General features: G+C 38.0%; 1 protein-coding gene across 4 annotated transcripts in view; it reads left to right on the forward strand.

Moving 5' to 3' along the window:
* Positions 1–21,197, forward strand: part of LOC100155381 (olfactory receptor 4S2-like) — a 348,453-nt gene that overhangs the window by 297,598 nt on the left and 29,658 nt on the right. The window contains exon 4 of one of the 4 annotated variants that reach the window (XM_084969329.1): positions 8,248–8,395. The exons of the other annotated variants lie outside the window; for them this stretch is intronic. The gene's annotated coding sequence lies outside the window, so the exon portion shown is untranslated. The remainder of the gene's footprint in view (positions 1–8,247; positions 8,396–21,197) is intronic. 4 annotated transcript variants of the gene reach the window in all.

The following is a 21,197-nucleotide window of genomic DNA, read 5'->3' on the forward strand; positions in this document are numbered from 1 at the left end:
AAAGCACATATTACTACCTGGCATTGTATTTTATCCCCTTAGGGTATATTTTCTGCCTCAGGCACCTGAATGTAAGAGGTCAGTAATTTGCTTCCAGATGTAGTCCCAGAATCTAGGACAATATTCAGGGTAAATTAGTGGTGCTCATTAAAATATGTATTGTCTCAATCAGTGAGCAAGGCCTAATGATAACCAATTAGGAAAACATTTGCTTGTAGGCAGGAAAAAAGTCTAAGACAACGAAGACTGGAATCTCCAGTTTGTTAAAAACAAAAGCAAGGCAACAAGTTGTGTGTGGGGTGACAGCCTCAGTGCAAGTAAACAGGAGGATATCCGTGAGAGGAGCCTACTCAAGACCACCCTTGAAGCTCCTTCTCTCTGTGAATCCCCTTGTCTGTCTTTATGTTGCCTTCATCCACCCTGCTAGGTGCTCAGTGCTTTCTTATTCTTGCTAAGTTACAATCATAGTGTAAGAGTGTTTGTGTGTATGTGTTTGTGTGTGAGTATACACACACTGGTTTTTGCTCTCTCCATGTGTTTCTGTATCTAATTTTCCACATTTTAAAATATTTTCATTGAATGTCTTTTACAGTTCTTTTTCTCTTAAAAAGGTTAGTCAACTGTTTTTGATTTCCCCTTCCTAAAGAAAATATAGCTTGTCAATTACTTTAATAGAATGTTCTATTCTTTGAAGAGGAAATGTAGAAATGTAGAAGTTTCTTTTTCATCATATTCAGGGTCAGGAAATCTGGTGTATGTGACTTGAATAAGTAATAAGATATAAATTGTCATTCCACCCTTGTGGCTTTGTCATTTAGCTACCATCTCCATTAAGTAATATATTGTTATTTTATTTAAATCTATGTATTTATACTTTTATAAGCAAAATACATATAACCTAACATTTAATCAGACTAGTTCTAACATTAGAGGCAATATTAGTTGAGAATCTGACCAGTGTCCATTATGTTAAAGCTATTCTAATTTATATTTTCATGTGGAAATAATACAACTCAGGGTTAGGGGAAGGTGAAAGAGAAACTACCAAAAATTTTGGATTTCACTTTACCTGAAGTTTTCGTGTGAGAATTATAGAATCTGATAAAGGGCAGATTCCAAAATTTAGGTTTCTCTCTCCTGGAATATGAGGTCAGCCTCAGTCTCCTTATTCTCTTACTTCAGCAGGAGGAAATGTGCAGCAAAGCCAAACAGTACCGCTGGCATCCAAGTTACTTAGATGGCTTCTAAACAGCTTGAAATGGTGGTTACATGAGGCTATAAAGAGTTCTGTAGTCTTTCCTGGTTTGGGAAGAACCACTTATACCTTCTGCTAAAGGAGAGGATATGGCAAACACCTTTTGAGCTGTGGCTGTTCTGCCCTGGACAGCTCATCTTGGAGAGGAGGTGATCCAGAGTACTCTGCGTGCAGTCACGCTTTACCCATGTGCTCCTTTTCCCTATATAGAGGATTTTAATAAATGTGCCAAGATTGTGCCTGACCTTCCTGCATTACTCCTCCCAGTGGCCTCATCTAGGCGTAACAGTGAGACTATTTTGGCCAAATGTCAGAAAGCATTTCTTTAAGTGAGGTCTAAATTGGTCCAACCTCTAGGGGAAATGGAAGGATGATGAGGCCTGTATTATAAGGTGATAAATAATTTATCCTTGAACTCTGGATGAGGATATTAAATAAAACCCGTAGCATCTGTATATGTTTTTAGCGTAATTCAGCTATATTTTCCCACAGTAGAGATGATACTGAGATTTGGACTGAAAATGTCAGAGCAAAGGGTTCAATGAAGCCAAAGTTTATAAAGACAGATTAGTTCTTGCAAAGAATTTATTTATTTATTTATTTATTTTTATTATTTTCCCACTGTACAGCAAGGGGGTCAGGTCATCCTTAGATGTATACATTGCAGTTACAGTTTTTCCCCCCACCCTTTCTTCTGTAGTTCTTGCAAAGAATTTAAAAAACATTTCTAAGGCTTTTTTTTTTTAATTACTAATGAATTTTGTTACATTTATCAGTGTACAACAATCATCACAAACAAATTTTCAGGCATTTCCATCCAAAACCCTCAGTGCATCCCCTGACTCCATAAACTGTCTTATTTGGAAACCATAGGTTTTTCAAAGTCTGTGAGTCAATATCTGTTCTCCAAAGAAGTTCATTGTGTCCTTTTTTTTGATTACACATGTAAGTGATAGCATTTGATGTTGGTGTTTCACTCTCTGACTGACTTTGCTTGGCATGATAATTTCTAGGTCCATCCATGTTGCTAAAAATGCTGGTATTTCTTTCCTTTTAATGGCTGAGTAATATTCCATTGCGTGTATGTACCACTTCTTCTTTATCCACTCTTCCATCGATGCACATTTAGGTTGTTTCCATGTCTTGGCTATTGTATATAGTGCTGCAGTGAACACTGGAGTACATGTGTCTTTTTGAGTCGTGGTTTTCTCTAGATAGATGCCTAGGAGTGGGATTGCTGGATCAAATGGTAATTCTATTTTTAGTTTTCTGAGGCATCTCCATCCTGTTTTCCACAGTAGTTGTACCAGTTTACATTCCCACAAATAGTATAATAGGGTTCCTTTTTCTCCACACCCTCTCCAGCACTTACTGTGTGTAGACTTTTTGATGATGGCCATTCTGGCAGGTATGAGGTGGTACCAATAGTGGTTTTGATTTGCATTTCTCTAATAATGAGTGATGTTGAAGATCTTTTCATGTGTTTTTTGGCCATCCACTTGTCTTCTTTGGAGAACTATCTGTTTAGATCTTCTGCCCATTTTTTTGATAGGCTTGTTTGTTATTTTGGTATTGAGTTGTAGGAGGTGTTTATAAATTTTGCAGATTAATCCCTTGTCTGTTGATTCATTTGCAAATATCTTCTCCCATTCTTTTTGATGTCTTTTTGTTTTGTTTATGGTTTCCTTTGCTGTGTAGAAACTTTCAAGTTTAATTATGTCTCATTTGTTTATTTTTGCTTTTATTGCCATTACTATAAGAGGTAGATCTGAGAGGATATGCTGTTGTTTATGTCAGAGATTGTTTGGCCTATGTTTTCCTCTAAGAGTTTTATAATATCTGGTCTTATATCTGTGTCTTTAATCCACTTTGAGTTTATTTTTGTGTATGGTGGTAGGGAGTGTTCTAATTTCATTCTTTTACATGTGGCTGTCCAGTATTCCCAGCACCACTGATTGAACAGGCTGTCTTTTCTCTATTGTATATCCTTGCCTCCTTTGTCATAGATTAGTTGACTGTAGGTGCATGGGTTTAATTCTGGGCTTTCTATCCTGTTCCAGTGATCTATAGGTGCGTCTTTGTGCCATTGCCATATGGTTTTCATGACTGTAGCTTTATAGTATAGTCTGAAGCCAAGGAGCCTCATTCCTCCAGCTCCATTTTTCTTTTTCAGGATATCTTTGGCTATTCTGGATCTTTTATGCTTCTAAACAAACTTTAAAATATTTTGTTCGAGTTCTGTGAAAAATGTCCTTGGTACTTTGATAGGGATTGCATTGAATCTGAAGATTGCTTGGGTAGTATAGTCATATTGCTAATATTGACTCTTCCAATCCAAGAGCATGGTATATTTTTCCATCTATTTGTGTCCTCTTTGATTTCTTTCATCAGCGTATTATAGTTTTCAGAGTACAGGTCTTTTGTCTCTTTAGGTAGGTGTATTCCTAAGTATTTTATTCTTTTTGATGTGAAGGTAAATGGGATTGCTTCCCTAATTTCTCTTTCTGATATTTCATTATTATAGATATGCAGTAGATTTATGTGTATTAATTTTGTATCCTGTGACTGCCAAATTCATTGATGAGCTCTACCAGTTTTCTGGTAGAATCTTTAGGATTCTCTAGGAATACTGTCATGTCATCTGCAAATAGTGATAGTTATACTTCTTCCTTTCTGATTTGGATTCCTTTTATTTATTTTACTTCTCTCATTGCAATCGTTAGGACTTCCAAAACTATGTTGAATAGTAGTGGTTAGAGCAGCCATCCTTGTCATATTCCTGATTGGGATCTTTCAGCTTTTCACCATTGAGAATGATGTTAGCTCTGGGTTTGTCATATATGGCCTTTATTATGTTGAGGTAAGTTCCCTTTGTGCCCACTTTCTGAAGGGTTTTTATCAGAAATGGGTGTTGGATTTTGTCAAAGGCTTTCTCTGCATCTATTGAGAGGATCGTATGGTTTTTATTCTTCAGTTTGTTAATGTATCCTATTGATTTATTTGTGGATATTGAAGAATGAATCCTTGTATCCCTGGGATAAATCCCACTTGATCATGATGTACAATCCTTTTAATGTATTTTTGGATGCTATTTACTAGTATTTTGTTGAGGATTTTTCCATCTATGTTCATCAGTGAAATTGAAGGGTACTTTTCTTTTTTTGTGGAATCTTTGTCTGGTTTTGGTACCAGGGTGATGGTGGCCTCATAGAATGAGTTTGGCAGTATCCCTTCCTCTGCAGTTTTCTGGAATAGTTTCAGAAGTATAGGTGTTAGCTCTTCTCTAAATGTTTGATAGAATTCACCTGTGAAGCCATCTGGTCCTGGACTTTTGTTTGTTGGAAGTTTTGTAATCAGAGTTTCAACTTCAGACCTTGTGACTGGTCCATTCATCTTTTCTATTTCATCTTGGTTTAGTCTTGGAAGATTGTACCTTTCTAAGAATTTGTCCATTTCTTCTAGGTTTTCTGTTTTATTGGCATATAGTTGCATATAGTAGTCTCTTATGCTCCTTTGTATTTCTCTGATGTCCATTGTTACTTCTCCTTTTTCATTTCTAATTTTACTGATCTGAATCTTCTCTCTTTTTTTCTTGAGAAGTCTGCTAAGGGTTTATCAATTTTTTTTGATCTTTTCAAAGAACCAGGTTTTCGTTTCATTGATCTTTTCTATGGTTTTCTTTGTTTCTATTTCATTGATTTCTGCTCTGATCTTTATGATTTCTTTCTTTCTACTAACTTTATGTCTTGTCTGTTCTTCTCTCTTGAGCTGCTTTAGGTGTAAAGTTAGCTTGTTTTTTTGAGCTCTTTCTTGTTTTCTGAGGTAGGTTTATGTTGCTATATATTTTCCTCTTAGAATGGCTTTTGCTGCATCCCAAAGGTTTTGGAGTGTCGTTTCTTTGTTGTCATTTGCTTCTAGGTATTTTTAAATTTCCTCTTTGATTTCTTCAGTGATCCATTGGTTGCTTAGTAGCATGTTGTTTAGTCTCCATGTGTTTATATGTTTTGCAGGTTTTTTTCTTGTTGTTGATTTCCAGTCGTAGAGAGTTGTGGTCGGAAAAGATGCTTGATATGATTTCCATTTTCTTAAAGTTACTGTGGTTGGATTTGTAACCCAGGATATGATCAATCTTAGAGAATGTTCCATGTGTACATGAGAAGAATGTGTATTCTGCTGCTTTTGGATGGAGTGTCCTTTAAATATCTATTAAGTCCATCTGGTCTAATGCTTCATTCAGGGCCTGTGTTTCCTTGCTGATTTTTTGTGTTGATGATCTGTCCATTGCTGTAAGTGGGGTGTTAAAGTCCCCCACTATTATTGTGTTATTGTTGATTTGTCCTTTTAAGGTTGTTAGCAGTTGCCTTATATATTGTGGTGAACCTATGTTGGGTGTGTAGATATTTACAGTTGTTATATCTTCTTGGATTGATGCTTTGATAATTTTGTAGTGACCTTCCTTGTCCCTTAAAATATTCATTTTAAGATCTGTTTTGTCTGATATGAGTATTGTTACTCCAGCTTTCTTTTGATCCCCTTTTTCATGGAATATTTTCTTCCATCCTCTCACTTGCAATTTGTATGTGGCCCTAGAAGTGAAGTGGGTGTCTTGAAGAAAGCGTATATATGGGTCTTGTTTTTGTATCCATTCAGCAAGTCTATGTCTTTTGGTTGGGGGGTTAGTCCATTAATATTTAAGGTAATTATTGGTAAGTTTTGATTGCCATTTTATTCATTGTTTTGGATTTGTTTTTGTTGCTCTTTTTTCTTCCCTTCTTCTCTTGTTTTCTCCTCTTGTGGTTTGATGACTATCTTTAGTGTTGTATTTGAGTTTATTTTTCTTATTTATTTGTGTGTCAGTTGTAGATTTTTGGTTTGGAGCTGCTCTGAAGTTTTGATATAGGAGTCCATATATATATGAGATTGTTTTAAGTTGTTGGTCTCTTAATTGCAAGTACATCTCTAGTGTCCTGCATTTGTATCCTCCTCTTCTATGATTTATGATTTTGGTAGCATTACTGTGCGTAGATGATTTTGTATCTTTACTATATATATGCATTTGCTGCTGAGCCTTGTCATTGTGGTATTTTTGTTTCCGGTTGCAGCCTTTTCCTTTCTGCCTAGAGAAGTTCCTTTGGTATTTGTTGTAAAGCAGGTTTAGTGTTGCTTGGCTTTTGCTTATCTGTGAAGCTTTTGATTTCTCCTTCAAATCTGAATGAGAGCCTTGCTGGGTAGGGTATTCTTGGCTGGAATTTTTTCCTTTCATCACATTAAGTATATCATGCCACTCCCTTCTGGCCTACAAAGTTTCTGCTGAAAAATCTGCTGATAATCTTATTGGGGTTTGCTTGTGTGGTTTTGTTTCTTTTCCCTAGCTGCTTTCAATATTTTCTCTTTGTCTTTAATTTTGGTCAGTTTGATTAATATGTGTCTCAGGGTATTCCTCCTTGGGTTTATTTTATATGGTACTCATTGTGCTTCCTGGATTTGAGTGAGTGCTTCTTTTTCCATGTAGGGAAGTTTTTGGCTATTATCTCTTCAAATATTTTTTCTGTCCCTTTCTCTCTCTCTTCTCCTTCTGGCACCCCTATAATACAGATGTTGGTGCATTTAACATTGTCCCAGAGTTCTCTTACACTGTCTTCATTTCTTTTCAATCTTTTTTCTCTTTTCTGTTCATCCGTGATTTCTGCTAATCTGTCCTCCACCTCACTTATTTGTTCTTCTGTCTCATTTCCTGCTGTGGCTGCTTCTCATGAATTCTTTTTATTTCAGTTACTGTACTTTGCATCTCTCAAGTTTTATATCTTGTATCTCTTTGCTCAGTGTTTCCTGTAAATTATCTATCTTCACCTCCAGTTTATTTCCAGTGTCTTGCTTCATCTTCAGATCAAAAGTCTATAAAGTCTTTTTCCTGGAGGATGAGAATCTGCTGGTTACTTAGCCATTTTTCTGTTTTTTTTTTTTTCTTTCTCCCTTATCTGTTATGGTTCTGTGCCTTTGCATTTTTATAGGTATTTGGTGTGGTGATCCTTTTGCAGAAAATAGACTTGTAGCCTCTCTTACTTCTGGTGTCTGCCCCCCTTGTGGCTGAAGTTGGTATGGGGGTTTGCTGTAGGCTTCCTGGTGGGAGGGACTGGTCCCTGCCCACTGGTAGGTGCAGCTGATTCCTATCCCTCTGGTGAATGGGGCTTTGTCTCTGGGTGAGATTAGAGGTGCCTGTGTGCCCAGTGGGGGTGGGTTAGTCTTTAGGTAGCTTGTTTACTGAGGGGTGGGGCTGTGATCCCACATGAATTGTTATTTGACCTGGGGCTTCTCAGTGCTGATGGGTGGGGCCAGATCTTCCCCAAATGGCCACCTTCAGAGAAACGCATGCTGATGAATATTCCCAAGAGCTTTGCCTCGAATGCCTTTTCCCTACAACAAGCCACATTCATGCCCTGTTTTCCCAGGAGATCCACCAAGATCTGCAATCAGGTCCTACCCAGATTCCTATGAAGCCTCTGCTTTGCCCTGGGACCCAGTGCACATGAAAGTCTGTGTGGGCCTTTCAAGAATGGGAGCTCGGTTTCCCCAGTCCTGTGGAGCTCCTGTGCACAAACCCCGCTGGCCTTCAATGCCAGATGCTCTGGGGGCTCTTTCTCCCATTGTCAATTCCTCAGGCATGGGGGTTTTATGTGGGGCTCAGAACTCTCACTCCTGTAGGTGAGTCTCTGTGAACCAGTTAGTTTCCAGTCTGTGGGGCTTCCCACCTGCGAGGCATGGGGTTGCTTATATCACATAATTGCCCCTCCTACTTCTTGATGTGGCCTTTTTGTCTTCTGGAGTAGGATATCTTTTTCAAGGTTTCTGGTCCATCTGGTTGAAGGTTGCTCAGCCTTTAGTTGTGAATTTTGTTGTTTTTAGGAGAGAAGTTGAGCTCCAGTCCTTCTATTCCACCATCTAAATCCCATCTCTCTCCAAGGCTTTATCTACCTGTTCCATTCTTTCCACAGTTCTACACCTATACCAGCCTGTGTATGCTGTGTTGATTTGAGAAAATTTTGGATCTGTGACAACCGTTCCATTCATACTTGACGATAAAAGTTTACTCTACATTTTTTTGTGACTTTGTCTTTGCAATCTCCCTTCAGCTGCAGAAAGGTAAACATTTAAATCCATGGTATCTTTGCCACAACTAATAATGACTTTAGATATTTAAATGAAGGTAGAATTCCCATAATGGCACAATGGAAATGAATCCGACTAGGGACCATGAGGTTGGCAGGTTCTATCCCTGGCTTCGCTCAGTGCTTAAGGATCCAGCGTTGCCATGAGCTGTGGTAGGTTGCAGACGTGGCTTGGATTTATTATTGCTGTGGCTGTGGTGTAGGCCTGAGGCCACAGCTCCCATATGACCCCTAGCCTGGTAACCTCCATATGCCGGTGGTGAAGCCTTTCAAAGACAAAAAGGCAAAAAAAAAAAAAGAAAGATATTTAAATGAAGGTAATGATCTAATTCTGCTTAATCTCTATTGTAGATATCTCTGTATCCGATATAGAACCTTTTATTAGTTCTGGGTCTCATAATTTAAGAAAAACATGGGCAAAGTGTAGTGAATTTAGAGGGAAGTATCTTAGAGGGGCCTAGAAATATCTAAAAAGAATAACAGTGTAAAGGACTGGAATTTTAAATTGGAAAATAAATGATTCCATTGGAATAAAGGAGGGGTGATCATTTAACACAGCAATTCAATTTGTCCCATTTAATCCTCAAATTATAGAATTAAAAATAGAAGTTAAAAGTTATAGGTATACACACTGTAATTTTTTTTGGCTGTGCCCATGGCATGTGCACATTCCTGGGCCGGGGAGCAAACCCTGAGCTGCAGCCTGAGCTGCTACATTGACAAAGCTGGATGCTTGATCCTCTGAGCCACAAGGAAACTCCTGACACATGGTAATTTATTGTGGAGAATAACTTTGAAGGAGAATCCTATCCAGTGATGAAATGAGCTATTTCAGAAAACTAGTTCCTATAATGAATTTTGTCAGATAAAGACTGGGAGTGTGTTAGAGGGTATTTAAGCATCAGAAGGAAATTTCTTTCCATATTGACATTTGGTTACATGCATTTAAGATACATCAAGAAAAAGAAAACCTATCCAGGCAACCTCAATGTCATAAAAAAAGTGTAAAGGGGAGTTCCTGTCATGGCGCAGTGGTTAACAAATCCGACTAGGAACCATGAGGTTGTGGTTCGGTCCCTGCCCTTGCTCAGTGGGTTAACGATCCAGCATTGCTGTGAGCTGTGGTGTAGGTCACAGACGCGGCTTGGATCCTGCGTTGCTGTGGCTCTGGCTTAGGCTGGCAGCTACAGCTCTGATTCGACCCCTAGCCTGGGAATCTCCATATGCCGCAGGAGCGGCCCAAGAAATAGCAAAAAAAAAAAAAAAAAAAAAAAAAGTGTAATGGGAAATATTAAGGTTAATGAGAACTTGAAGTTTTTATTAACACTGATGAATATTAATTTTATGTTCTAAAGGTTATTAGTTGAGAGCAGAAAAGGAAATTATGGACTGTGGCTTGGTCTGCAAAGTCCCAGAGTTATACCATGGAACTACAAATAGTCCAACTTTATTAAAGAAATTGGTATTTTTTTTCCCTAAAAACAATGTCTGTAGAATTCTTTCACTCTCTGAGCCAACAATTGAATGTCCCCTTAGTTTGACCAGAGATAGTCCTGCTAGGCATATGTCGGGTATTCATGGGATTTCCACTCTGAACAAGGAAAAAGGTTTAGCCCTGAGGAGGCAGTAGTGCAAATACTTTTATCTGGGGACATTGCTTTGACAGATTTGCATGTAGGGGAAATTGCTCACAGCAGGAGACCTTCCAGAGGCCATTAGGCATGGAGGTCACTACTCAGAAGGGGAAGAGGGCCAAGGAACTCCCAGGAGAAAGAGGAAAAACAGAGAGAGGGCTTACTAATGTAGTTGATGTGAGTTGATGAGGATGAAAACGCTGTGCCAGAGATTTCTGAAGGTCTGCACTAACTTGGGTTCTTTATCTTCACTATGTCCAGCAGATATTGGACACTGTTTAAAGCAGGCAGGCTCTTAAATGGCTAAAAAGCTGCATATTTGGACCAAGTATGAAGCAGCTTTATATGCAAAAAATTTGGCCCCTTTGGGCTTGAGAGCTCAAAGAATTTATCCTGCTGTGAAAGTAAATAACTGAGGGGCCAATATGTAGAAAGTATTTTTCTCATTTATATGACAGATGGTCTTTAAAATAGATTGTTTGTGATGGCTTTTCACTCTGTTACCTCTATTTATCCAGATTTCAGCACTCATGCTTTTTCTAAAGCTCCCTTTGTGCCACCATAAAGTAGAGAATTATTTAACTAGCCTACACTAAATATTTTTACTTGTTTTTTGCTTGTTTGTTTAAATAAATCTTTTTTGTTATTGTTATTTTTGTTTTTTGTTTGTTTGTTTGTTTTTAGGGCTGCACCTGTGCCATATGGAGGTTTCTAGGCTAGAGCTCAAATTGGAGCTGTAGCTACTGGCCTATGCCATAGCCACAGCAATGCCAGATCCGAGACTGGTCAGTGACCTATACCACAGCTCATGGCAAGGCTGGATCCTTAACCCACTGAGTGAGGCCAGGGAGCCAACCTGCATCCTCATAGATGCTAGTCAGATTTCTTTCCCCTGAACCACAATAGGAACTCCAAGTTTAAATAAATCTCATTGGAGAATAGTTGACTTAGAAAGTTGTGTTAGTTTCAGGTGTAAAGTTTTTACTTTTGAAAGAGAATTTATTATTTTTATTATTTGGAAGTAATGCATTTTTACTTTAGAAAAAAATGAATAAAACAGAAATATATACAAAGTTTAAATCATCCATAAATACATTTCTAGGGCCATTTCTTCTCTATATTTCTAGTCTTTCTCTCTTTCCACATATTTCATGTATTAGGTACATGTGCTACTTTTTCAAACCTGGAATCATAGAACATGCAGTTGGTCAATAATTTTGTTTAATATTATGTCATGAGTCTCTTCCCATAGAACTACACAATCCTTGTAGCATGATTTTTAATGGGTGTATGATATTCCATTTCAATCAGTGTAGTCTAACTATCCTTCTCTTTGGGGGCACTTATAATTTTATGGGAATGTGATTTTTCTTTCTTCAGAAACAATTTTTGGGAGCAGATCATATGTTGGCATATTGTTAAGATATTTTCCATATGTGCTTAATTTAACTTTGTAGCAGGAGAAGTTGCCATAGGTTAGAGAAACTGAAAGGTGGTAGAGTGGAGTTGAGCAGCATCAGCCGAAGGAGGCCAAGCCTCTGAAGCTGGAGACAGAGTTTGCAGAGGATTGAGGTGCTCCTTGGCAGCACCTGTATCTGAGGCAGCTCCTCCAGGGGCACGTCCAGCTTCACTGAGCTTGGCTCCTAGAGCACATCGAGGTCCTCCAGGTCCAGCACTTGCAGCCTGGGAGCCCCAAATAGATGCAGAGCTTCTGTACCATCACAGTCAGAACAGAGTTGCAAGTGCTCCAGGAGCAGAAGCTATGGGAAGAGTCACTGGGATGGATGACTAGAGGATGTGTGAGGGCTGCAGCCTCACATAGAGAGGCGACTCAGGGAAGGGAAATGGACTGTGATATTGTCTGGATGCAACAAAATATAGGAAGTTTGCAAAGTAAGATTCTTGAAGAACCAGCAGGTTTCTCTAGTAAGGACCCTACACTTGATGTTAGCTTCTGCCCAGGCCTCCAAGCTGAGCAGTGCTAGAGGCCAGGGAGGCTCGAACTCCAAGATCTCCTGAGAACCCAGCTGCAGATGGCTCAGCTTCAGGGCACTGTGGAGCTGCCTGCCTGAGACACACTCTAAGTTGTGCCTGAGATGTTCAGTGAGGTGAGGGCAGAAAAGAGAGGAGAGCCAGCCTGCCCTCAGCACCTTACCTTGGTTCCAAGCCAGGTCTAGGGTCTTTAGCCTAGACCTCAGTCCCTCCAGGTTCTTGCTGGATATGTTGGAGATGATGTTACCCTGTGGTCTCAATATTAAGCCCCTTGTAGCAGGAAGATTGAAGAGGAATCCGTAATTTTCCTGGAGAGAACTTCACCTAATTTAAACTGAGGCTGGGAATGGAGAGGCGCAGGAAGAAGACAAGGAATTGTAGATTTCTATCTGAATGGTATTATCTCCTTTTCCAGAGGATATGGGTTATGAGATATTCTGGGGAGGAAGCCATGAAATCAAAGCCAGGACTGAGTTTTGAGTTTTGGTAACTTAGTATCCCAAAAAGAAAACCCCATCCCCTACCCGCTACCCTGCCCCCAATTCTGATTCCTCTCATGTTAGACTTGAGAGAAACTGCTTTTTTTTGGGGGAGGGGGTTCTGTTCTTGGGGGAATAATTTCATCAATTTGATTATGGTGACATTAAAATATTTCTATTATTTCTTATTGTAAGCATTCACTTTTTTTCAGGTGCCGCATGAGGTGCTTTTGTTTGTTGAGGCCCTGAAAAACAAATTTATGTTTATTTTTTTCCAAACTTACTCTTGGGTTTTAACTGAAATCCTAAGCTCTGTAGTCTCTCATTTTGGGGTTTTGTTAACATTTTTTTTTGTCTTTCAAAGCTTTTCTAGCCACTAAATCTGTGTTTCTTGTTGTTTTTCTGTATATATAAATATTTGCTTGAATATCAACCTCCTGAAGTGGTAGTGGCTGAGAAAAGAGGCTATTTTTAACCTTCTCCTACTTTATTCATTATCTTACTTTATGTTCAATACATGTGTGGTAAAGTGTGTTAGCTGCGTATTTACTATCCATTTTTCTTAGATCCCTGCCTAATAAATCTCATTTCTCTTCCAATGACCATGTGCCCAGTGTGGAGAGTCAAATGTCACAGCCTCCCTTGTATATAGGGGTTATCATGTGGCACAGTCTGGTCCATCAAAAATATAAGTGGAATATAGTTTGCCTTCTTGCTTGCTGTCTGAAGCTTCAGCTGCCATTTTCAAATAATGAGGTGACTTTGAAGATGAATCTATTTAGTGAATATATATATACACGGTATTTATACTATATATATAATGAATGAATATATATATAATGAGGATATATTATATATACTTATTTTACACACGCGTGCACACACACACACACACACACACTCACTAAGGAAGGATTTATCAAAATCCCGGAGACCTTGAGTCCCTGAGGATATGTTGGAACTGTCTACCTATGGACTTCCATGAACTATCTACCTATAGAAGTTGATACTTGGGTTTCTATTACATGCAGCTGAATCTAAGTCTAAATACTTATAGCAATTCTGAGTCCCTGGATATTCCTGAGTTTCCTCTTTGTTTCCATCTCCCAAGTGGGTCAAATATGGAGTTATTGAATTATTCAATAAGACATAATTATTTCCTTTGGTTATTTAAATTCTGGATTCTAAGCTGCTTTTGAGACAGTCAAATGATCATTTGGAAAAACAGCTCTGTTTTTAAGATGATTCGAAGTATATATTTTGATAGATAAATGGCTTATATTCTTTATAAAGGAAAGACATTTGAAAAAGTTTCTTAAAAAAAATGAAAGTACTACAAAGCCACAGTCATCAAAGCAGTGTGGTACTGGTATCAAAACAGACAGACAGACCAATGGAACAGAATAGAGAATCCGGAAATAAACCCTGACACCTATGGTCAATTAATCTTTGACAAGGGAGGCAAGAACATCAAATGGGAAAAAGAAAGTCTATTCAGCAAGCATTGCTGGGAAACCTGGACAGCTGCATGCAAAGCAATGAAACTAGAACACACCCTCACACCATGCACAAAAATAAACTCCCAATGGCTGAAAGACTTAAATATACGACAGGACACCATCAAACTCCTAGAAGAAAACATAGGCAAAACACTCTCTGACATCAACATCATAAATATTTTCTCAGGTCAGTCTCCCAAAGCAATAGAAATTAGAGCAAAAATAAACCCATGGGACCTCATCAAACTGAAAAGCTTTTGCACAGCAAAGGAAACCAAAAAGACAACAAAAAGACAACTTACAGAATGGGAGGAAACAGTTTCAAATGATGCAACTGACAAGGGCTTAATCTCTAGAATATATAAACAACTTATACAACCCAACAGCAAAAAAACCAATTAATGGAAAAATGGGCAAAAGACCTAAATAGACATTTCTCCAAAGAAGATATACAGATGGCCAACAAACACATGAAAAAATGCTCAACATCACTGATTATAAGAGAAATGCAAATCAAAACTACCATGAGATACCACCTCACACCAGTCAGAATGGCCATCATTAATAAATCCACAAATAACAAGTGCTGGAGGGGCTGTGGAGAAAAGGGAACCCTCCTGCACTGCTGGTGGGAATGTCAACTGGTACAGCCACTATGGAGAAAAGTTTGGAGATACCTTAGAAACCTATACATAGAACTTCCATATGACCCTGCAATCCCACTCTTGGGCATCTATCCGGACAAAACTCTACTTAAAAGAGACACGTGCACCCGCATGTTCATGGAAGCACTATTCACAATAGCCAGGACATGGACACAACCCAAATGTCCATCGACAGAGGATTGGATTCGGAAGAGGTGGTATATATACACAATGGAATACTACTCAGCCATAAAAACGAATGACATAATGCCATTTGCAGCAACATGGATGGAACTAGAGAATCTCATCCTGAGTGAAATGAGCCAGAAAGACAAAGACAAATACCATATGATATCACTTATAACTGGAATCTAATATCCAGCACAAATGAACATCTCCTCAGAAAAGAAAATCATGGACTTGGAGAAGAGACTTGTGGCTGCCTGATGGGAGGGGGAGGGAGTGGGAGGGATCGGGAGCTTGGGCTTATCAGACACAACCTAGAATAGATTTACAAGGAGATCCTGCTGAATAGCATTGAGAACTTTGTCTAGATACTCATGTTGCAAGAGAAGAAAGGGTGGGGGAAAAAATGTAATTGTAATGTATACATGTAAGGATAGCCTGACCCCCTTGCTGTACAGTGGGAAAATAAAAAAAATTATAAAAAAAAAGAGAAAAAATGGAAGTAATAAAGGGTGGGTGTTAAAGAATAATTAAAACTCTGTTTTAATGAAAAACTGGCTCTTGTACTAGTGGTAACCAGGAGTTTAGGTGAGAGATGGAAACGTGTAGTGCCCTGGTGAAAATGTTGTTGTTTGGGTACATTCATTGGTGGTTCATTTGATTTTATTATGTCTATTTCCTCTTTTCTTTCTGTTCTAAGCATGGAGACCAAAAACTATAAAAACCAGAGTTTTCTGCTAGGAATGCCTCTTTACTTTAGAGATAGAGCTGATTCTGAGAGAAATAGAAGAACTTGGGGGCCAAGTTTCCTTCTCTCCCCAAAGTGACCTCGCATGGAAAAGTCTTTGAGAAGTTCTTGAAAGGCATGTTCTATAAAGCCTACCAAAGACAGGAGCAGAGTCATTTCTTAATGCTTAAAACAGAGAGAAAGCTTAGGTATGCAATATGTCTAAAAGCATTGTTCTAAATTAAATGTTTTAGTACCTTTTAAAAAGATACGTGCACCCCCACATTCATTGCAGTGCTATTCACAATAGCCAAGACAGGGAAACAACCTAAATGTCCATCGACAGAGTACATATATACCATGGAATACTACTCAGGCATAAACAAGGACAAAATAATGCCATTTGTGGCAACATTGATGCAACTAGAGATTCTCATACTAAGTGAAGTAAGAAAGAGAAAGACATATACCATATGACACTTATATGTGGAATCTAAAATATAGCACAAATGAACTGATCTACAAAAAGAAATAGACTCATAGAGAACAGACTTATGGTTTTCAGGGGAGAGGGGGAGGAAGTGCGAGGGAGAGGGAGTTTTGGGTTAGTAGATGCAAACTATTACACTTAGAATAGATAAACAATAGGGATCTACTGTATAGCACAGGGAATTATATCTAATCTCTAGAGATAGACCATGATGACATACAATATAAGAAATGGACTGTATACATATATATATATACATTATATATATATATATTTACACACATACACATGTAATATATATGATTGCATCACAATGCTATATAGCAGAAATAGTATAGCAACTATATTTTAATAAAAAATAAATACATATAATGAATTACATGTTCTATTCTAAACATTAATTATTAAGCTCTCATCCTTTGTAAATTAGATGAAATGCACATGTTCATTGTGGAAAAATTAGGATATAAACAGATATTAACACAAAAGATGTAAAAAGAATCTAAATCACCCAGAATACCATCACTCTGTATTAAGTAAGCTTATATAATAATAGTGTTTTGTGATCTGTGTTCTTTACTCAGGAACATATTTTACCTATTGTATAGTTTTTATTTAAAACCTCATGTAATTTATCTAGTTTCTGTCTTAAAACAATTGAAAATAAATCCACTCTAAGTGTTTCTCCTACATGCATATTTTCTCTACAGGATTCACTTCTGAGATAAATGCTGCTTTTTGACTGCATTGCCATGCAGATCTAAAGGTAGCTATGTAAGATGTAGCTGTAGTTTCCAGGAGGGAAAGTGTGGCACAGCAAAGTTCCTCCTGGTACTGATGTCAGCCAAACTGCTTCCTTTCTCTACTTGTGGGATCTTGGACAACACAGTTGGTTTTTTGGGTTTCATCTATGAAATGAGCATGAGAATATCGACTCGAATTATGTCACAGAATTTGTGAGGATGAACTGATAGAGTATATCAAAGTGTTTTGTAAAAGATGAAGAGCTTTACTAATGGAAGATATCAATAATATTAACTGACATCAATTATATTCTACTGTGTGCAAAGATGCTTTTCTGATTAGTCTCATTTATTCATCACAGCCACTTTGTAATGAAAGTATTATCCTTAGCTCAATTTTTAAATTACAAAAAGTAAAAAAAGAAAGATGAAATAATTTGCATAAGCTCATATAGTTAGTGATGGTACTTAGATTTGAAATCAATCCATCTGATTCCAGAGTGTTGGCCCTTCTCCTTTACAGTAGTAGAAAAGTATGGGTCCTGCAGTTAGCCTGAATGTCATCAAATACCATCTCCATCTAAGTTACCCTTTATGCCTGCTTCATCCTTAGTAAATTGGAGATGCAGTAATACTGAATTGACTCTTTGGGTTGTCATGAGTTGTTAAATAAAGTCATTTATATAAAAGGACCTAGGATAGTGCCTAGCACAAAACAAGTGGCTCAAAATATTAATTATTATTCCTTTCAGTGTTGTCCATAAGAACAAACCCAGTCATGGAAAATTTACACATCTAAACTTGGGAAACTAGGAGTTCCCATCATGGCGCAGCGGGAACAAATCTGACTCAGAACCATGAGATTGCAGGTTCGATCCCTGGCCTCTCTCAGTGGGTTAAGGCTGCAGTGTTGCTGTGAGCTATGGTGTAGGTCACAGACATGGCTTGGATCTGATGTTGCTGTGGCATAGGCCAGCAGCTGTAGCTCCGATTCAACCCCTAGCCTGGGCAACTCCATATGCTGAGGGTCCCCCCCCCCAAAAAAAAAGACAAATTTGGGAAATGAATACATTCACTTTATCTTTTCTTGTAGTATTGTTTTCCCATGTGCTCATGCTCTTACTTTTCACAGAATCTTGAACATACGTAATGTTTGGTTTTAGAAATAAATTTTATTTTGTGAGGGAGTAAGTAGCAATTGAGAGAGATTCAGTGTTTGGTCACTTAACAAGGGTTTAAAGGCAGCTAGCAAATACCATAACTCATACCTCAAGGTAAAAAATATGGACTTTCTTTTTTCATTTTCTCAGAGGATATCACAATTTTTTAAAATTTTTATTTAAAATATAGTTGATTTACAATTTTGTGTCATTTTCTGCTATATAACAGAGTCACTCAGCTATATATATATATATATATACTCATACACACACACATCTTTTTTCATATTATTTTCCATCATGGTTTATCCCTAGAGATTAGATATAATTCCCTGTGCTATATAGTTTATCCATTTTAAATATTATAGTTTGCATCTACTAACTCCAAACTCCCAGTCCATCCAACTCCCTCCCCCTTCCCCCTTGGCAAACACAAGTCTGTTCTCCATGTCTGTAAGTGTGTTTCTCTTTTTGTAGATAGGTTCATTTGTGCCATATTTTAGACTCCACATATAAATGACAAATAGGGATTTCCCATCGTGGCCCAGCAGAAAGGAATCTGACTAGGAACCATGAGGTTGCAGGTTTGATCTCTGGCCTCTCTCAGTGGGTTAAGGATCTGGCATTTCCATGAGCTGTGTGATTTAGGTCACAGATGTGGCTTGGATCTGGCATTGCTGTGGCTGTGTCCTAGACTGGCAGCTATAGCTCCAATTCAACCCCTAACCTGGGAACCTCTAAATGCCGCAGGTGTGGCCCTAAAAAAAAGCCCCCCCCCCAAAAAAAAACCCTGACATACGGTATTTGTCTTTCTCTTTCTGACTTACTTCACTTAGTATGAGAATCTCTAATTGCATCCATGTTGCTGCAAATGGCATTATTTTGTCCTTGTTCATGACTGAGTAGTATTCCATTGTATATATGTAACACATCTTCTTAATCCATTCCTCTGTTGATGGACATTTAGGTTGTCACCCAGTCCTGGCTATTGTGAATAGCGCTTCTATAACATAAGAGTACATGTATCTTTTTGAATTATATTTTTTTCTGAATGTATACCCAGGAGTGGATTGCTAGTAATTCTCATTTTAATTTTATGAGGAATCTCAATACTGTTTTCCATAGTGGTAATACCAATTTACATGCCCACCAACAGTGTAGGAGAGTTTTCCTTTCTACATACCTTCTCCAGCATTGTTATTTGTAGACTTATTAATGATGGCCATTCTGACTGGTGTGAGAGCATACCTCACTCAACACAATTACTTTTAAACATCACCTTGCTGTGTTCTTTTGAAAATCTACATGATTACAAAAAAAAAAAAAAAGAAACAAACAAACAAAAAGAACTCTATCTTTTTACTGCTACTAAACTCTCTCTCTCTCTCTGGAATACAGTTTGGCTTTGAAAAAATGTCATATACAGGTTGTAATGTTATACTATGAAAGTGTTGTGAAGCAGTCATTGTGATTGGGGTTATAAGATGAGATCATAAAAACCAGTGGCGACATGAACATAGTAACTTATGAACACAAGGTAGTGAGTCTGACACTATGGTGGAAATATTTCTTGCCTTGATGACCTATTCTTTTTGAGCCCTTTCCCTATTTGATCTCAGGAAAATTCAAAGTCATGTAATCTGGATAAGGGTATAGGGTTAGAAAACATCCTCAATGGACTAGAGAAGTGAGAAATTTTATGGCAGAGTACTGATAAGTAAGATTGATAAGGAGCTTTAGAACTCACATTGAAAAGAAATAGTTTTCTTTATGTTTAGAATGGTTAAGCAATGAGATCTTAGTATACAGTACAGGGAACTATATTCAATCTCTTTCATATCTAATATGAAAAAGAAGAATGTGTATATATGTATGAATGTGTCACTATGCTATAAAGCAGAAATTGGCACAGCATTGTAAATCAACTGTACTTTAATAAAAGTAAAAAATATAAAATGAAAAAATTAAGCTGCAAAATAGTATATACAGTAAGAGCCCATGGGGTGGGGTCAAGGGGAAGACCAAATAGGTGTGTGTGTACATGTTACTGTGTATACATTTTTCTAAAATGTGGGACATGCTGATTTATTGTTTTTATAATTTAAAATATTAAAATTTCATTTTAATAGTATTTAAGAGACAGGCAGATGAGAAGGAAACTGCAAAGAATCCTAAGAAAGAGAGAAGGGAAGAAAATGAAGACAGAAGGAAGCTTCTTGCCTAATCCTACCTATGTCTTATCTCACTTAACGCTAAAGGAGTTGAACTCCAGGTGAAAAATCAGGGTAAGGCTAACCATCTTACACAGTTGGTAGGAATGTAAACTGGTCCAACCACTATGGAAAACAGTATGGAGGTTCCTCAAAAAACTAAAAATAGAACTACCTTATGATCCAGCAGTCTCACTTCTGGAAATCTAACTGGAAAAAAAAAAAACATATTTTGAAAAGATACATGCATCCCCATGTTCACTGCAGCACTATTTACAATAGCCAAGACATGGAAGCAACCAAAATGTCCACCGTGAGAAGAGTAGATAAGATGTGGTACATACATACAAGGGAATATTACTCAGCCATAAAAAGAATGAAGTGATTTGCAGCAACATGGATGGATCTAGAGATTATCATACTAAGTGAAGTTAGTCAGACAGTGAAAGGAAAACATCAATGGAGTTCCCATCGTGGTGCAGTGGTTAACAAATCTGACTAGGAACCATGAGGTTGTGGTTCGGTCCCTGCCCTTGCTCAGTGGGTTAACGATCGGCATTGCCGTGAGCTGTGGTGTAGGTTGCAGACGCGGCTCGGATCCCGCGTTGCTGTGGCTCTGGTGTAGGCTAATGGCTACAGCTCCGATTCGACCCCTAGCCTGGGAATCTCCATGTGCTGCGGGAGCAGCCCAAGAAATAGCAAAAAAAAAAAAAAAAAAAAAGAAAAGCATCAAGCATGACAGCCAGGGCAACACAGGATCTAAGCCCCTTCTGTGACGTACATCACAGCTCATGCCAAAGCCAAATCCTTACCCCACTGAGTGATGCCAGGGATCGAACCCCCATCTTCATGGATATGAGTCTGATTCATTCCCACTACGCCACAGTGGGAACTCCAATCAATGATCGTTTTTAGAGTTTAATTACTAGTAATGATCATGTCACAAAAATAATAAAGTCATATACAGTAACCACAATCAGAAAAGAATATATTTCCTTCCTTTATTTATAAC

The sequence above is a fragment of the Sus scrofa genome, chromosome 7 (genome assembly GCF_054392235.1).
Source record: "Sus scrofa isolate SSC_HxYL_T2T_F1_AM1 chromosome 7, Sscrofa_HxYL_maternal_Yorkshire_Landrace_v2.0, whole genome shotgun sequence".
Taxonomy (NCBI): domain Eukaryota; kingdom Metazoa; phylum Chordata; class Mammalia; order Artiodactyla; family Suidae; genus Sus; species Sus scrofa.